This window comes from Tasmannia lanceolata, unplaced genomic scaffold (assembly GCF_043159265.1).
Source record: "Tasmannia lanceolata isolate RefF3 unplaced genomic scaffold, GAP_Taslan_0.1 ptg000018l, whole genome shotgun sequence".
NCBI classification, from domain to species: Eukaryota; Viridiplantae; Streptophyta; class Magnoliopsida; order Canellales; family Winteraceae; genus Tasmannia; species Tasmannia lanceolata.
The window spans coordinates 51422792-51438303 of record NW_027518695.1 but is presented as its reverse complement, the minus strand read 5'-3'; the positions used below and the strand labels follow the sequence as shown (position 1 = coordinate 51438303).

The following is a 15512-nucleotide window of genomic DNA, read 5'->3' as shown; positions in this document are numbered from 1 at the left end:
TAGCCGTCTTACAAGTTGAGACTCTATTGAATTCCTCGGAAGAGAGTACAAAATAACAGTGTCACTCCTTTGGCATCCAATGTAGCCGTTCTCTTGCCAGCGGTACTCCATTCCTTCCTATTCGTTGTGGGTTCAATGTACTCATCTTGGACTAGCTCCCAAATTTCAAAGTCTACGATTTTAAATAAAAGGCCATTCTAATTTTCCAATATCTGTAGTTTAATCCATTGAAATATGAAGGTCTATTTGAGGCATGACCCTCAATGCACTCGGATTGAGCTACCGGAAGAGGATTGGATGAGGATGAGAATGGAGGAGGATCGGTTGCCATGGATCTTTCTCTTGTAGATTTTTGGATAAAAAATCTCTATAAGAGTCATTAGCTCTGATACCAAGTGAAATCCCAAAGGGCAACACACAAGAGGGGGTGAATTGGGTGTTTTAAAATTTTTCTACTTACAAAGCTAGGGCTTGTGAAATTAACCTAGTTAGTTCTAACCCTTGTTCAAGATTATATTCAGATAGACAAAGGAAAGAGATTACCAAGCACACCACAAGAGAGAGGAGAGGGAGCAAGGAGACTACAAGATGATTTTATAGTGGTTCCGTCACACCTTGACCTACTCCACTACCCAAGTACTTGGTCTTTCCTTGGGATTTTCTCCACTATGGTGAGACTCCTCAACGCCGCCTCACAAAGCGTATACAACAATCACCACCACAACAAGGGGACACACCCTTGGATACAATCCGCCTCCGAGGACGTTCTTCTTCACTGCACCACCGCCTTGAAGAAAGAAACTCCTCTTTGCAACTTCAAATATAATAAAGGAAGGAAAAAGGAAAAATGAAAAGCTCTCAAGTCTCTTTAAGGCATATACAACTCTTAATGCTTACAATACTTCCAATGATTTAAACTAAATATTTTGGGGAGTTCCTCTTGACAAGAAATGAATGCAAGTGCGAAATGCACAAGAGGTTTGAAGAATAATCCTTTCGATTTCAAAGAAGAAAGCTCTAGGGTTTGATGAATGTTCAAAAGGTGGTAAAGAAGGTCTTTAATGGGGTTTAAATAGTCCTAGTTGATTTAGGAAGACTCAATGGCAAAACTGTAATAAAACTGGATGGTTGCACCTACCCACTGAAGGCCACAACGACTCTTTCGCGAGACCATCACGGTCGACTGAGCCACCGCGGTCGCCTGCCATTATCGGCGCTCTTTTTTTATTTTCAAAATTCAAATCGCCGCGGTCGACCGGGGTCGCAGCGGTCACCCGCCGAAGGCAACCTGTTTAAAAAATATTTTGCTTGAAAGCCATTCCGCGGTAGACTGGCTCATTGCGGTTGCCTGGCAAGACCTTCATGGATGTTTTCTGGATTTCTAGAAAACCAATCCGCGGTCGCCCGGAATGATCTGGTCGACCGGGGGGATGAATTTCGAGATGTCCTGGAATTCCAAGTACCATCCCGCGGTCGCCTGGCCTAGCCCGGTCGACTGACCCTGCTTTAAAATTTTGGTTTTAAATATTTTGTGCAAGGGAGTTTGGGCCATGGTCTTTGGTCTTTGTACATATGTTTTCAAATACCTTTTATGAGTTGTAAAAATAGGTTTTAAGTAGTTTTGAAAACACTAACTCACGCAAACATTAAATGCCAAGAGGACTCCAATGCATTATAAAAGTATGAACCTTGAGAGTTCTTGATCTTCATTCTTCTTGGGAGCTTGCATGATCTTCTCCTTGTCTTGAGATAGTCTTCAAATACATTCTTGCGCTTATGGATCCCTTGATTCTTCGATACACCATATGGCTTGAAAGATGACCACCAAGACTTGACTTTCTCCAATACTAGCCCTTGTCCTTCTTGCTTCCAGTGTTGATATGAATATAACCTGTCTAAATCACAACACTAGAGAAGCCATTAGCAAACTACCATCAATTTGGGTTTGTTGATCATCAAAACAAGAGAGGGATGTACCCTTGGGCTTACAATCTTAAATCTTTGTGGAACACATAAGCATTGCACTTATGTTGGCAGACTCCATGACCAAAGGCTTGCCATCGGAGCTCGGTAAAGAGCGTGTTGCATGCGTTAGGTTGGTGGACAAGCATACTGGCTTTGGATAGTGGGAGTTTATATAAAGGTTCATACAATTGTGTTGTGATCACAATATGTTTTGATTGATTCTAATATTTTATGCTGTGTTGCTCCGTTATTAGGTTTGTGCACATAAATGGAAGTTATAAAACAAGCAAAGTGCATACAAAAGATATAAAGTGGATCATAAGGTTGACTGGCATGCTGGTGGGGATACCAGCTCTGCGACCATGAGGAGGTTATTGGATAGAATTAATCCAATGATTACATTATCCGTTGCCTTTATCTTCACTGAATGGAATAGTAAGAAAAAACGATGCACATAAAGTATGCCGATCTAAAAGAATAAGAATCTGAAAGCCCACACCGGCCAAGTGGTAGAATGTTAGAATGTTTCCATTCTTAGGTGGCCTGGTGATGCAGGTGCATCTCGCACTATCACAAGATCAACGGTCAAGTTCAACTTTGATTTATTAGGCCTTTTTTATTTGAATTTTAATTTTCTAAGAGTTAGTCGTATGAGACTTCTTTTTAGAGTAGGATTTGATCTTTGAGAAATTGTAGGAGAAGATTGAGTTGGACGAATTTTAGATTAGAGTTAGAGAAATTTCAGGACGTTGGATATTGTTTAAGAGTTTTAGAATTTTAGAAATTTTTTTTTACTTGTTTGAGTAAGATTAGGAAGCTTTTACAAAGTCTATAAATACACTACTCTGTGTAAACGTTTGAAAAGCTTTTATGAATAATATTTTGGTTGCCTTTCAAATTGTTGCCTCGTTTTGCCCCATCAAAGACAAGCCACCTGCTGCTTGTATTGTTGCCATTCAGCAAGCCACCTACTGCTTGTCGCTCAAGTCTGGAAATCAATCTTAGGTACGTTCTAACAGCCCCTAAATTGAACCCTCGATCAGCCCATCTCAACCCAGAAATCCTTATCTTTTTTTTTATTTCCCTTCAATTACCACTACTAATTCTCATCTGTTACACCATGATAATTGATCAATTGCTGCTCCTTCCCAACAAGAAACCCATAATTGTAATAAATTCAGCCCCCTAGAACCAGCCCTTGCTTTCACCAATTTAACCGGCTACCTAGCTTGATTACAACCCACCAGAAGCCTGGCCTTACTCCCATCTTATTACCCAACCAAAACCCATCTGTTAGCCTACTGTTTCCTTCAACCATTTACCCATATCCATATTCCTAACTCTTAAGATCTTGATTTTCTATAACTACATCCCTTAGTTTCTCCAACAGACCACCCTTCTTGATATTGTTTTAACTACATCCCTTAGTTTCCCCAGCATTATTTGGTATCCATTGCGTCGCCCTGCCTTACCTGGGCATAAGCCATTCTTTGGAAAGTTTGGCCAAGTGTCATTCTCAACATGGCAACATTCTTGAGTTGCCAAAAGGTGTAGAAGGAAACATGCCTTCGACAGTTTTGATGAGCTTAGCTTTGCTAAGATTAGAGGCTAATTTTAGAAAGCAAGAAGCTTCCAGTTTCTTCATATTGCTTATAAATAGCCCAAGGCTCCCTCTTCCCATACTCTCTCATGACTGAAAATCACACTCTCTCTATCTCTCTTGTTTTTGCTTTGAAGAAAAGAGAGCAAATGCCCTTTTCCATGTCTAAGAGCAGAGGCTTTCCATCACGTAGAAGAGTAGGGGAGGGGAGACAATCCTCGGGCGTTCTTTTACTCAGGCTAAAGTCTCAAAAGGGATCCGCCGGAAAAGGTAGAGGAGAAATCGTCCACTCACTAATGGTATATTTACTCTCTCTCTCTCTCTCTCTCTCTCTCTCTCTCTCGATCAAATTCTTTGACTGCAGAGAACCGCAAGGGACCAATCACAAAGTTTTATGTATTACAATAAGTTTTTATGCAAATAAGATTATAGGGATTCATTAGCGTCCATCGCAAAAGGCATTTCGCCGATGGGCTACATAAGAATATGAAAGTTATATATTTGCCCCATTTTCTTCCCTGGGCTACCCCTTGTAGTGTTAAAGGAGTAGTCATAACTCATAAATACACTAGGAAGGGGGAGGTGGCCCGGGCCAATATATCATTTCCCTAAGAATATATGTAAACAATGTATAGAAGTACGAAAAGAAGCCTTATTCTTAAAACGCAATCATAAACACCAAAGGGTGGTGTTGGTGAAAATAAGGGAAGAATTATTCTGTAACAAGTTTTGGACTTCCTGAACTGACTGAAAGGAAAAACAGTGAATTTTAGATCATGTCGACCCCAATTCAATGGCTATTCATGAAGCCGTCAAGATGCTCCAAACATCGATTACGAGCCGATATCTAACGTCAGCTTTGGCAAGCCGCTCCATGACCGTGTTCGCGTAATTCATTGGAACAAGCACGATATCTGCTGTTATATTATGCTTGCCGGCAAAATCAATCATCTCTTGGGTCTCTTTCATTCCGCCTATAAGACTTCCCGCCACAATCTTCCCACCTGTGAATTCAAAATCAAGTAATCTCACTTCTTTAATCTTGACTTAAACCTAATTAAAGAGAGGCCCTGCCAGGATTGCAGGAAAACTATTTCTTGTGGAAAAATTTTCCTAGTAATTTTTACTTTCTTTTCCAGACTTGAGAGAGAGATCATATAGTTAATATAGACGGATGTCATTATAAATTAAGGCCCTGTAGTTTTTTTTTTCTTTTTGAATGGTAAATTCAGGCCCTGTCTAGATTGCTAGAATAACATTTGTAACAAAAAAATTTCTTGGGTTATTTTTTACTTACCACGATTTAGAGGAAAAATATGTAATTATTGCTAATTTAGAGGGATACAACATAAAGAATGTCTCTCTAAATAAAAATTGAAAAGCTGTCGTTCAAGTTATCTTTTTTTATCTGTTAAAAAAAAAAAAAATTTAGAAATAATTTTCCTTTTCAAAAATTTCCTACAATCCAAACAGGGCCTAAAAGTGAAAAAAATGTATGGAGAATTATGTGAGAACAAAATTAGAAGCAATTTCATTGGTTGCAACAAAAGATGCATGTGGATCCCATGATCCATTTTTTTGTAGACGACTAGGGACCCACATATCTACGTAATTTGGACCCCACATATGTGGGTCACGCCAATCACATGATCCGATCCAGCGGTAGAGATAGATAGATAGATATGATGTTCTCTTACCCTCAAGTAGAGGATGAACAGGTAGCTCGAGCGACCTCTCTGGCCCGCCCACCATAACCAGCTTTCCATGCGCCTTCAATAGTTCGATGATCAACGGCAAGAGCGGATGAACTGCAGATACGGTGTCTATAATGCCGTCCATTGTTCCCTTGAATACCTACAGGTAACAAAAAACATGGCATTTCTTTCTTAAACATATAAATTCTATGGAGCATCTAATAGAGGATACTATCACTGTAGATGAGGCTTCATCTCATTGGTGAGATTTTTATGGATTGAACAGTTAGGATCGTTTCATTATTGTGATTTTGATCTTTACTTGTCCTATTAGATGATCTAGGGGTGCAAGTTTGCCCTGTGAGCCCTGACCCGCCTTGAGCCCGAACAGGGTCATTTTTTTGGCCTTGACTCAGGGTCGGGTCGGGTCGGGCTTAGGGTTGATACCTGGGGCCAACCCGACCATTTTCACACTTTACCCTTGAGCCGGCCCTATTTACACTTTATAGTATATGTGACTTATCAAACCACGAAACATAAGATCATCCTATTTACATGATTTTAGGGGCATGCCCTATTTATATTGTGGAAAATGGCTTGTATCTTCGAATAAGGTGGCCTCCACTACTTTTTTAGTTTTTTCTTGAAAAAGTAAGTGCCATTAGGTCCAGACACCTTACACTATAAAAACCCGAGTAGTAATGGGTCTATAAACCTGAGCTTTTATAGAGATTTTATATGGTTTGTGGCCCTATAGTCCAGTGTTTTAAAAAAAAGCACTGTAAGGCCCACTTCATAGGATGATCCTAACCCTCCGGTCTATAGGTCGGATGGCTAGGATAATCTTATGGAAATGAGTTTTGGAACACAACCTATTTATGTTGTGGCCCAACAAATGAACCGTTTGGATCATCCTATAAAGTGGGTTGTACGGTACTTTTTGAAAAAGACTGGACTGTACAGTCATACACCTCATAAAATTTCGCTTTTATGTTATTGACAACAATGTGTTTGCACTATGGTCACGCTGAGCCCTGCAGGGCGGGCCTTGGGTTGAGGTCTTTTGGCTCTGACAGGTTAGGGCAGGTCAAGGCCAAGGTAATCGGATCCAGGGTTGGGCTAAGGTTTTGAAAAACCCGACCCTGTTGCAGCCCTAATCAATTCCATTCAAGGAATTTACCCATTTCCATGAGGATGTTCTGGGGAAAAGAATTTCTTGGAAAAAGTTATCCTTGAAAAGTATTCCATGAAAAATGATTCAAGAGTTGCCACAGGAATGAAATTTTTCTATAAACTTTGAAAATTTTTGCTATCTAGAAATTAAGTTACATGGAAAATGAGTTAACCAAATTCTGGAAAACAAACTTTCTAAGAAAAGCTTTTCTCAAGAAATTTTTCCATAGATCCAAACAGCTCTTTGGATTGCAGGTAGGGGTGTAAACGGATCGAATTCGGAGCGAATATGGCTATATCCGAATTCGATTACAGTATACACTATCCGAATTCGGATTCGGATTCGGATTCGACGGATATTTAATATCTATTACCGAATTCATATCCGTCGGATATTGTTCGAATTCGGATATTATCCATATCCGTTTATCCGGTAAATTCGAACATTTTATTGCAGCACTTTATCTTTTTTCTCCTACTTACTCGAATGAATTTTTCAAACCCTAAAACTAGACCTCTACATTCTCTTCACAAAATTAACTCTCAAACCCTAAAATATATGAGATCCTCTTCTTCCTTTTAAAACAAAGGCAGAGAGGGAGAGAGAGGGAGGCGATGGGGATGGATGATAGTGTTAGTAGTGGTCTTTGGGTTTTTCCTTCTTTTTTTTGTATATGATGGAATGGGTTTGGGCTATTTTTGTTTTTATTTTATTTTTTCTAAAAAGAATATTCACTTTTCTTATAGAAACAAAAGATAGTGTGTCATTACTAAAAATAAATATTAATGATATTATTAATAAAAAATAAAAAGGATTTACTTCTCGGATTCGGATGTTAAACGGATCGGATATACCATTTACCAGATTCGCATCCGCTAAGAGCCGGATATCTCATAAACGGATTCGGATAATATCCGCTTGAAACGGATTCGGATAATATTCGCTTTAAACGGATTCGGATGCGGACGGTAATCGAATTTCCGAATATCCATTTACACCCCTAATTGCAGGAATGTTTCGGAAAAGTTTGGAAAGAAAAAATATTTCCAATAATTCCTACATTTTAGGCACTGGAAAAGATAATTTGAACTAGAGTGGACTTCACCTGGCTCCACTAAGTGCGTCAGCTAGAGATAAGCCCCATTCACTTGACTGTGAATGGTTGAGGTTAGTCTAACTTAAAACCAACCCTATTCAGGGACCTTTAATTTTTGATGATATCCCCCTCAAAATTAATCATATATTTATGACGTCCTGCTAAATCATGTAAAGAAAAAAAATTTCCCAAGAAAAAATTTGGGAGTTGATTTTTTCACCCCCTCTGTAGGATTATGCGCCCCCGCCCCCCTTTTAACTTGATTTGACATCAAAAGCGTTAAAGTCTGCTACAATTCACTTTAAAAGCGGGGCGCATAATCCTACCGGGGGTGAAAAAATCATCTCCGAAAAATTTCCATCAAATTTTTTTTTCTTGCTATCCAATTAAGGATATGGGTTGTTTGTTTTGGATTTTGAGAACTGATTGTGAGAACTGTTTGTTTTGGATTTTGATCAGAAATGCGGTCAATATCACAAAGAATAAAGAGAGACTGTCAATACCCATATACAAATTGATGTTTTCATAAGGAAGCCATCGAAGGCTTTCCACAAATTGAGATTTGGCCGTTGAAGGATCGAATTGTATCTGAGGAACAGGGGGATACAAAAAAGTAATAAGAGAGGCGCTTAGACCAATCACCTTTCCTCTTGATCTGAGGTGCAAAGAGAAACATCTCTTTGTTATGACTTCCACTTCCCTTCACTGAATCAAGGCCTGGCCCGGAAAAGTGCCCTATTGATGAATGAAAGAAAGGGTTTATGAGCCAAATCAATAGGTTGATCAAGTTAGGATAGCTTTTATAAACACTAGTTTCATTGAAGTTCATTGTCAGATCTTCAATCTCTGTCTGTATATCAAACAATTTTAATTCTAAATTTTGATTAAACTTTGAATAATATATCTTATTTTTAGATTCAAAGCTATGATTGGGCTCTAAGTTACGTTTAATTGAGTTCAAGAATTAGTTTTGAATTCACAATGGTTTCTCAAAATCCAAAACAAGCAGATCTTAGGGCGTTTTGGATCTTGGAAAAAATTATGGAAAATGATTTTTCATGGAACAAAATATTTGAAAAAACATTCCAAGGAGAAATGCAATTTCCCAAGAAAATACAGAAATTAGGGCACGTTTGGCTACTAAGAATTTTTTTTAATGATAGACTGGCGCCTCCAAGTGATGAGAGAGGGGTTGGGCGGGTGAAATGGCTAAAAATTAGAAAACTAGCATCTCCAAGTGGTGAGACTGGGCTAAAAATCAGGAAACAACAGACTCTACTCAAAATCCGATCAGCTGTTTCCTGATTTTTTTTTGTCACTTCTCATCATCAGAGACACTAGTTTCCTGTTTTTTGTTTCTTAATTTTTAGCCACTTCACGCTCATCTCCATTTGGAGACACCGATTTATCATGAAAAAAAGTTCATGGTAGGCAAACATGCCCTAAGAGTCATTCATTTCTAATAGATAATCACATGTTCAAATCAAGACTCCAAAAAATGAAATCCATATTGTAAAAAGTAAAACCTTTTTACCTCAATCTGCTCCGGGTCACGACTAACCAAGAATGAGTCAGCGCCGAGTTGCTCAATTGCTTCCTTAGCCTTGCTAGGGGATGTGCTGATCACAGTAACCTTCATTCCAAAAGCCTTGGCAATCTTCACGGCAACATGACCGAGTCCACCACGTCCGACCACACCCAAATGCATACCCGACTCACTGAGACCAAAACGTTTCATCGGGCTATAGTCCGTAATCCCCACACACAACAATGGTGCACCCGCGTCTAGGGGGAGATTTTCGGGGAAATGAACCACATAGTGCTCATCTATAACAATAATATCATAGTACCCGCCATATGTTGGGGTACCATCATAGTAAAGGGCATTGTATGTGAATATCACCTTACTACAATAAATCTCCGAGCCCTATTCGCAGCTAGTGCACGAATGGCGGGCACCGACCATGCACCCTACGCCGGCCTTATCTCCGACTTTGAGTCTCGGTACGTTCTGCCCCACCTCTGTCACTACTCCTACTATCTCATGCCTGTGATAACATCTTAGCCATTGAATTTTCCAATGTTTGTTTTGACTTCTGAGTAGCAATTTTGTAAGGGGGCAATGACGAATTCGCACCCCCTGCAGTATGCATATTCACCCCTTATACCTTATACCATGATTTCACGTGAACAGTGCTCAACTTTAACGCTTTTTGACATCAAATAAGGGGTGCATATGCGTACTCCAGGGGGTCCGAATTTATCATTGCCCTTTTGTAATTTTAATAAGTAATGTGTTACCAAAAAATATTTTTATTCCTTGAAATTTTTTGGCATGAATTTATCCAAGGAAAAAAAATGCACACCTAAAGATGGGATCCGTTTTTTCACTATACTTGAGAAAGATTTGGCATGCTATTTAGGAGATGGTTAAGAAAATCATGAGTTTTTACATGGTGCGCGAGCGGCAAGTCCCTTGTGGGCGGTACCACTCCTGATGTTAGATCCAACATGTTTGATCCAACATCAGACCACTTTTTAAGAGTCTGTTGTTGGATCAAACATCAAGGGTGGTACTTTTGACGTACCATCAACAAGGGACTTGACGGTTGGGCACTAGATAATTTCTCAGAAAATCATAGCATACCTATAAAATTCGGGTCAGGTTTCATGTTTCGGGTTTTTTTGTTTAAACCCAAATTGACTTGAGATTGGGTTGGGTTTTACAACCTGAAACCCGACCCAGGAGCAGACCTGTGATTTCTAAGCCCGACCCATGTTATTTTTGGTTCAGGATGATGTGGGCTCAGGTAAAACCCGGCCCAAGTTGCAACCTTAATGAATTTATCTGAGGAAAAAAAAAAAATACACACCTAAGGATGAGTTAAAACTTTTACTTTATAAATTTTATATCTATTAAATGAGTTATCAAACGTTGGAAAATCCTATTTTACATAAAACTTTCTGAGAGAAAAAAAAATTCAGTAAATGCCGTAAGCTAAATTTTTTTCCTTGGAAATCATGGGTCTGTTTTTTCTTTGGAAATCTAAACTGTAGGTATTACAAGCCAATAAAACATCTAAATGGAAGGTACCTAATTTAGTGAAGTGGACCAAATCCCATCAAGTTAAGAGAATGGGATCAATGAGATCTGATTAGGGATATAAGGACCGTTGATCTATGGTCCCGATCATCCAGCACATATGCACATTGCATGACATATGGGCTTGGTGATCGGTACCATTGATCAAATGTCCCATGCAGGACAACCCAGTCGGTACAGGCCTGATTTGGTACCATTGATCTGATGTCCCTCGCAGGCAACCCAGTCAGTTCAGGCCAGTTGCCGAACGAAGATTTCATCCCAAAGATAGAGGCATGCGAAAGTGAATGGCTTAAATGACATATTTAGGACATCCTTTTCATCATGCTTGATCAAAAGTCTAGAGTCATCCGATGAGGGTGGGATCAAGGGCAATAGATCCAATCGCACATGTGGCAGTGGGTTCATGTCGTACAAGTGTCAAGTGGTGTGGGATAGGGCACTCTAGCCCATAGTTACCAAAACTTGATTCGGCGGCAACAAAAAAATGGGACGGAAAAAATTCGAGTTTAATATGCCAAAAACGCTTGAAAAAAAAAACGGAAAAAAAAATCAAGATAAAAAAGTAAAAAGAAAATAAATCAAGACACAAGAAATTGCATTTAAATTTTTTATCATTTACAAAATATAGCGAGGATAAAGTTGGAAAGGAGGCCAAAAACGCTTTTAATAGTTTTAAGAGTAATGCTAGGGAAACCGAGAGTAGGACCTAGAAGGGGACCGAACAAATTGTTTCATGCCACAACATCACTAATGACTTGAGCAGTTAGGGAAATCAGTAAAAGGTAAATTTTTCTTTAACATGTGGCATGTTCTCATTGCAGGTCCCGTTTTAGGTCTCCATATCATTTTCCTAGTTTTAAACATGTTTTAAACATTTTCTTCAAAAAAACAAAATGGAGTTTTTTTTATTGTAAAAGTTTTAAACTCAATATTAAACGAGAAACCAATAAAACTTCCTTTTTATTTCTTCAGAAAATGCAATTTAAAATAGCGTTTTGCTATCTATGCTCTGCGTCTCTGTCTCAGCAATAAAAAGGGTGGAAAATGCCAAAGGGTAGACGGAATTTCCCCAATCATTCTTGGAGAAATGGAGATCGGTGTGGCAGATCCCGCAGTAGAGTATCTTCAACATGACATCTTTATCACCGGTCGCTCTGAAAAGAATGTAAACATGATTAAATATTTTTAACTAAAACCTAAATGATAATTATTTCTCTCATACAAACACATGTATATATGATTTTAAAAGTGCGTGAATTTTCTGGAAAAAATATCAAACGTGCACACACTACACATACATAAAAAAAGTAATTGTGATTTATAATGGTAAGCACAATTTACAAAAAAAGTTTTAAAATTAATCGATGAATTTATAGCGTCAGATGGAAACTTCAACGAAATGTTATTTTTAAGTACTTTTAAAAGAAATATAAAAAATTTAAAGGATTTTGTCTTTTGATGCAAAAAAAAAAGTGTTGAAACTTTATTCCCATCTCAGTTGTGTGAATAAGACAACTTTTGCGCTTATATAGAGAAGTGGTTTTCTTAAGGGTTGAGAACTGAAGAAGACTAGAGATACTTGGGTAAAAAATTTTCATATACGCGTCAAGCTAAAACTACTGTCGTGAACCTAGTTACATCTTCAATTTGTTCATGGGCGTTTAATTTTGTCTTAGGGACCTTAACTAAATTCTCATGACGTAACTAGATAAGTGCTCTAAGCTTAATTTTATTTACAATTTCATGCCGATATTGAATTCTGAAGAGGACAATTCTAGCACTATTTATTTTTACTTTTGCATGTTTACTATATCGGATTTGCTATATATGGATCATAAGATAGCAGCCACGAAGCTCACTTTTGCTACGTGGGACTTGCCAAATGTTGTCTTCCCTGTTTTCTTTTTTCTTTTTTTTTTTTGGCCTTTTCCATTCTCTAGAATGGTTCCCTAACGTTTACCACAGATTCTTATAATTTAGAAATGGATTTATATTGTTAAACACTTGTTACTAATAAGATTATTTAAATTAACAAATAAATGGGTTGAGATACGTTGGTCACAGGTTTTATCAGCAAACATAGCACATGTTCGTCGTGCATGTCTGAGCTTATTGTTATGCCTAAAATTGGTAACAGATACGGCAGTGACGAAAGAACTGATCTGGTGGGCCCAAGGTACCGAACTGGATGCGCTAAGCCCTGCACAAGGACGCACGAGGTCAGAAGACCAACCCGGAGTCATTGCTTCGGATGGGCCCTTTGACACTCAAGTCAGTATGAGCAGGAGTGCAGGGCCAAAACTTTAAAAGTGGTAGCTCAGAAGTTATTACCCTCTTTGAACCTTGGGAGGCCTTTTATAGAGAGAGCTTTGGGATGGTTGAATTACCTACGCTAGGACAGGTGTCGGCCCCTTTGTGGGTTTAGGTTTACCTACTCTTGGCAGATTACCAGACTACCCCTGGGCAAGTGCATGAATTCGTGGTGGGCCCTTTAAGGGCCACGTGTCGACAGCTAATTGGTCGTTGCTTTTCATACCCCATCACTTATCATCGGGCTCTTAATGTGATTGGTTCTCGCGCTTTCTAAATATTTTAGGGATTTTTGTTGATTAGTCCCTACATGGCAAAATAATTACTTATTAGTCCCGAAGAAAAGCATATTATCTTAGTAGTCATACTCTTAGAAAATATTTGCTAAAAGGTCCCTAAAACTCATCTACGTCAATTTTCTCCGTTAAAAATTCTAATATAGCAAATTTACCCCTAACCCATTTAATCGGCAAATTTATCCCCCAACCCATTTAATCGGTTTTAGCATTTTTTTATTTCCCTTCCATTATTTTAGGAAAAATACTAGGACATAAGCAAAATATTATTTCTTCCAATATACTCTTCGAAAATTCTTCAAAAAAAAAAATCATTTTAGGAATTAAATAAATTGAAAATCTCTCTAAAATAAATTAAATAGGGTAGGAATAAAGTAAGAAATTTTAGGAATATTTTTCATTTCTAACTTTTCCAAGAAATTCCTGTGTTGGTTGGATTACAAGAAAATAACCCTGGAAAATTATCTCTATGGAATTATTTTTCGTACAATGATTTAAGAGGGGAATTATGTCTGATTAATTTAGAGGGACAACATCATAAACCGAAGGTCCGTACATCACCACATCGGGTTTTTTGTCCATGAGCAAGTCAAATCACTTTTTACTTCTCTCTCTCTCTCTCTCTCTCTCTCTCTCTCTCTCTCCCCCTCTCTGGGTTTTTGCTCTGAGATTTCAACTCAAATCCTTTTGGTTTTCCAAAAATCTTTTAGTTTCTTTACTTTTTAGAAGAGAAAAAGTAGAGAAATACTTCGGTTGCTCACATTAGGCGTCGGCTTTCTGTCGAAATTCAGAAGGTTCGGAGTGACATCCTTCTAATAGCGCTATTATTCTGCCGAATTTCGCAGAACTACGACCTATTTTTCAATAATAGCGTCGTTGTTCTGCTGAAATCTCGACAACTCCAGAGTCCCTTTTTCCAAATAACGCCGTTACGCCACTGATTTCTCGACAACCTCAGAGCCCCTTTGTCCAAATAGGGCCGTTACGCCGCCGAAATCTCGTCAAACTCGGAGCCCCTTTTTCAGAATAGCGCCGTTATGCTGTCGATTTCTGTACAGACGCTAGTAAAATTACATTTATTTTCCAGCTTTCGAAATTTCCATTACAAGGAAAGATACGAAGTTGTCACGTTATAGGATCTCCGGCTCACATTGCCCTCATATCTTGTAATATAAACCCTTTTATCTTTCTTTTACTTTCTGTAATGTCTTTTACGTTCTGTTTCATTTCTCAGCTTTCTGTACTTTCTTTACAAAGTAAGGTACGGGGTGGTGACGCTATAGGATCTCCGGCTCCCATTGCCCTCAGATCCTGTAATATAAACCCCTTTGCCTTTCTTTAAATTAGTTAACCTGATTGTGGTTAGCTACGAGATCTTTCGGGACTCATACACAGCATATGATCAGAATCAAGTTAATGACCGCTTCTTTTCATTTCTTTTGTAAATTCATTCCGTTTACATATTGGAATTAAGCCTAACCCAAATAAAAGCAGAAAAAGATAACTATTTCTGATTAAATTTTTCGAAAATGCCAAATTAAGTCAAGAGACCGGATTCATTCGGGCAAGAGGAGTGCCTAACAACTTCCCTGATTTGTAACCATAACCCTTACCCAGATATCTGTAAGGACCATGTCTTAACAAATAGGGCAAAATTACAAGGTTCTAAGCCCAGAGCAAAAGAACCCATTTGGTTTAGTGTTCCCCCAATGAAACTTGGGTACTTACCCCATTTTCATCGGAAGAACAGGTACGGGTCCAAGGCCCTAACCTAGGTGGCAACTCTGAATTTCTCTTCCTTGCGGAATCAGGATCACGGTCTTGAGTTCGCAAGAAACGCAGATAACCTAACACTCTTAGAGAACCCGATGTGGTGATCCCCTGCCGGCTCGCGAGCGTGGGAAAAAACCGGCTCATGAAAAAAAAATTCTGTTAAAAAATATTTTTCTTGCAATCTAAACAGAAATCCGAGTCCTCTTAATAAAATTGTCCAATTGGTATGGGACCATATCTAGGGATGATCTCCCAATAACCCATAAGATGAACGGTTTGGGTCACTTGCCCTTGTGCCTTATTCTCACACTAGTGAGACCAACCGTGCGATGCACGGTATTGACGTAAATTAAGATGTAAAGATTGAAAGCTGATTAAATAACAAAAATGTTTGGAGCAAAATGAATTTTGTATTTGGATAGGGTAATTGTAAGCGAAAAATAAAGAAGAAAATTTTTTCTACCATATAATTAGATTAAATATAACAATTTATCGAGA

The 15512-nt window shown here is 38.5% G+C and overlaps 1 pseudogene; it reads right to left on the bottom strand.

Annotated features, from left to right (window-relative positions):
* Positions 1 to 4366: 4366 nt before the first annotated feature.
* Positions 4367 to 14974, bottom strand: LOC143850415 (putative mannitol dehydrogenase; annotated as a pseudogene).
* Positions 14975 to 15512: the final 538 nt, after the last annotated feature.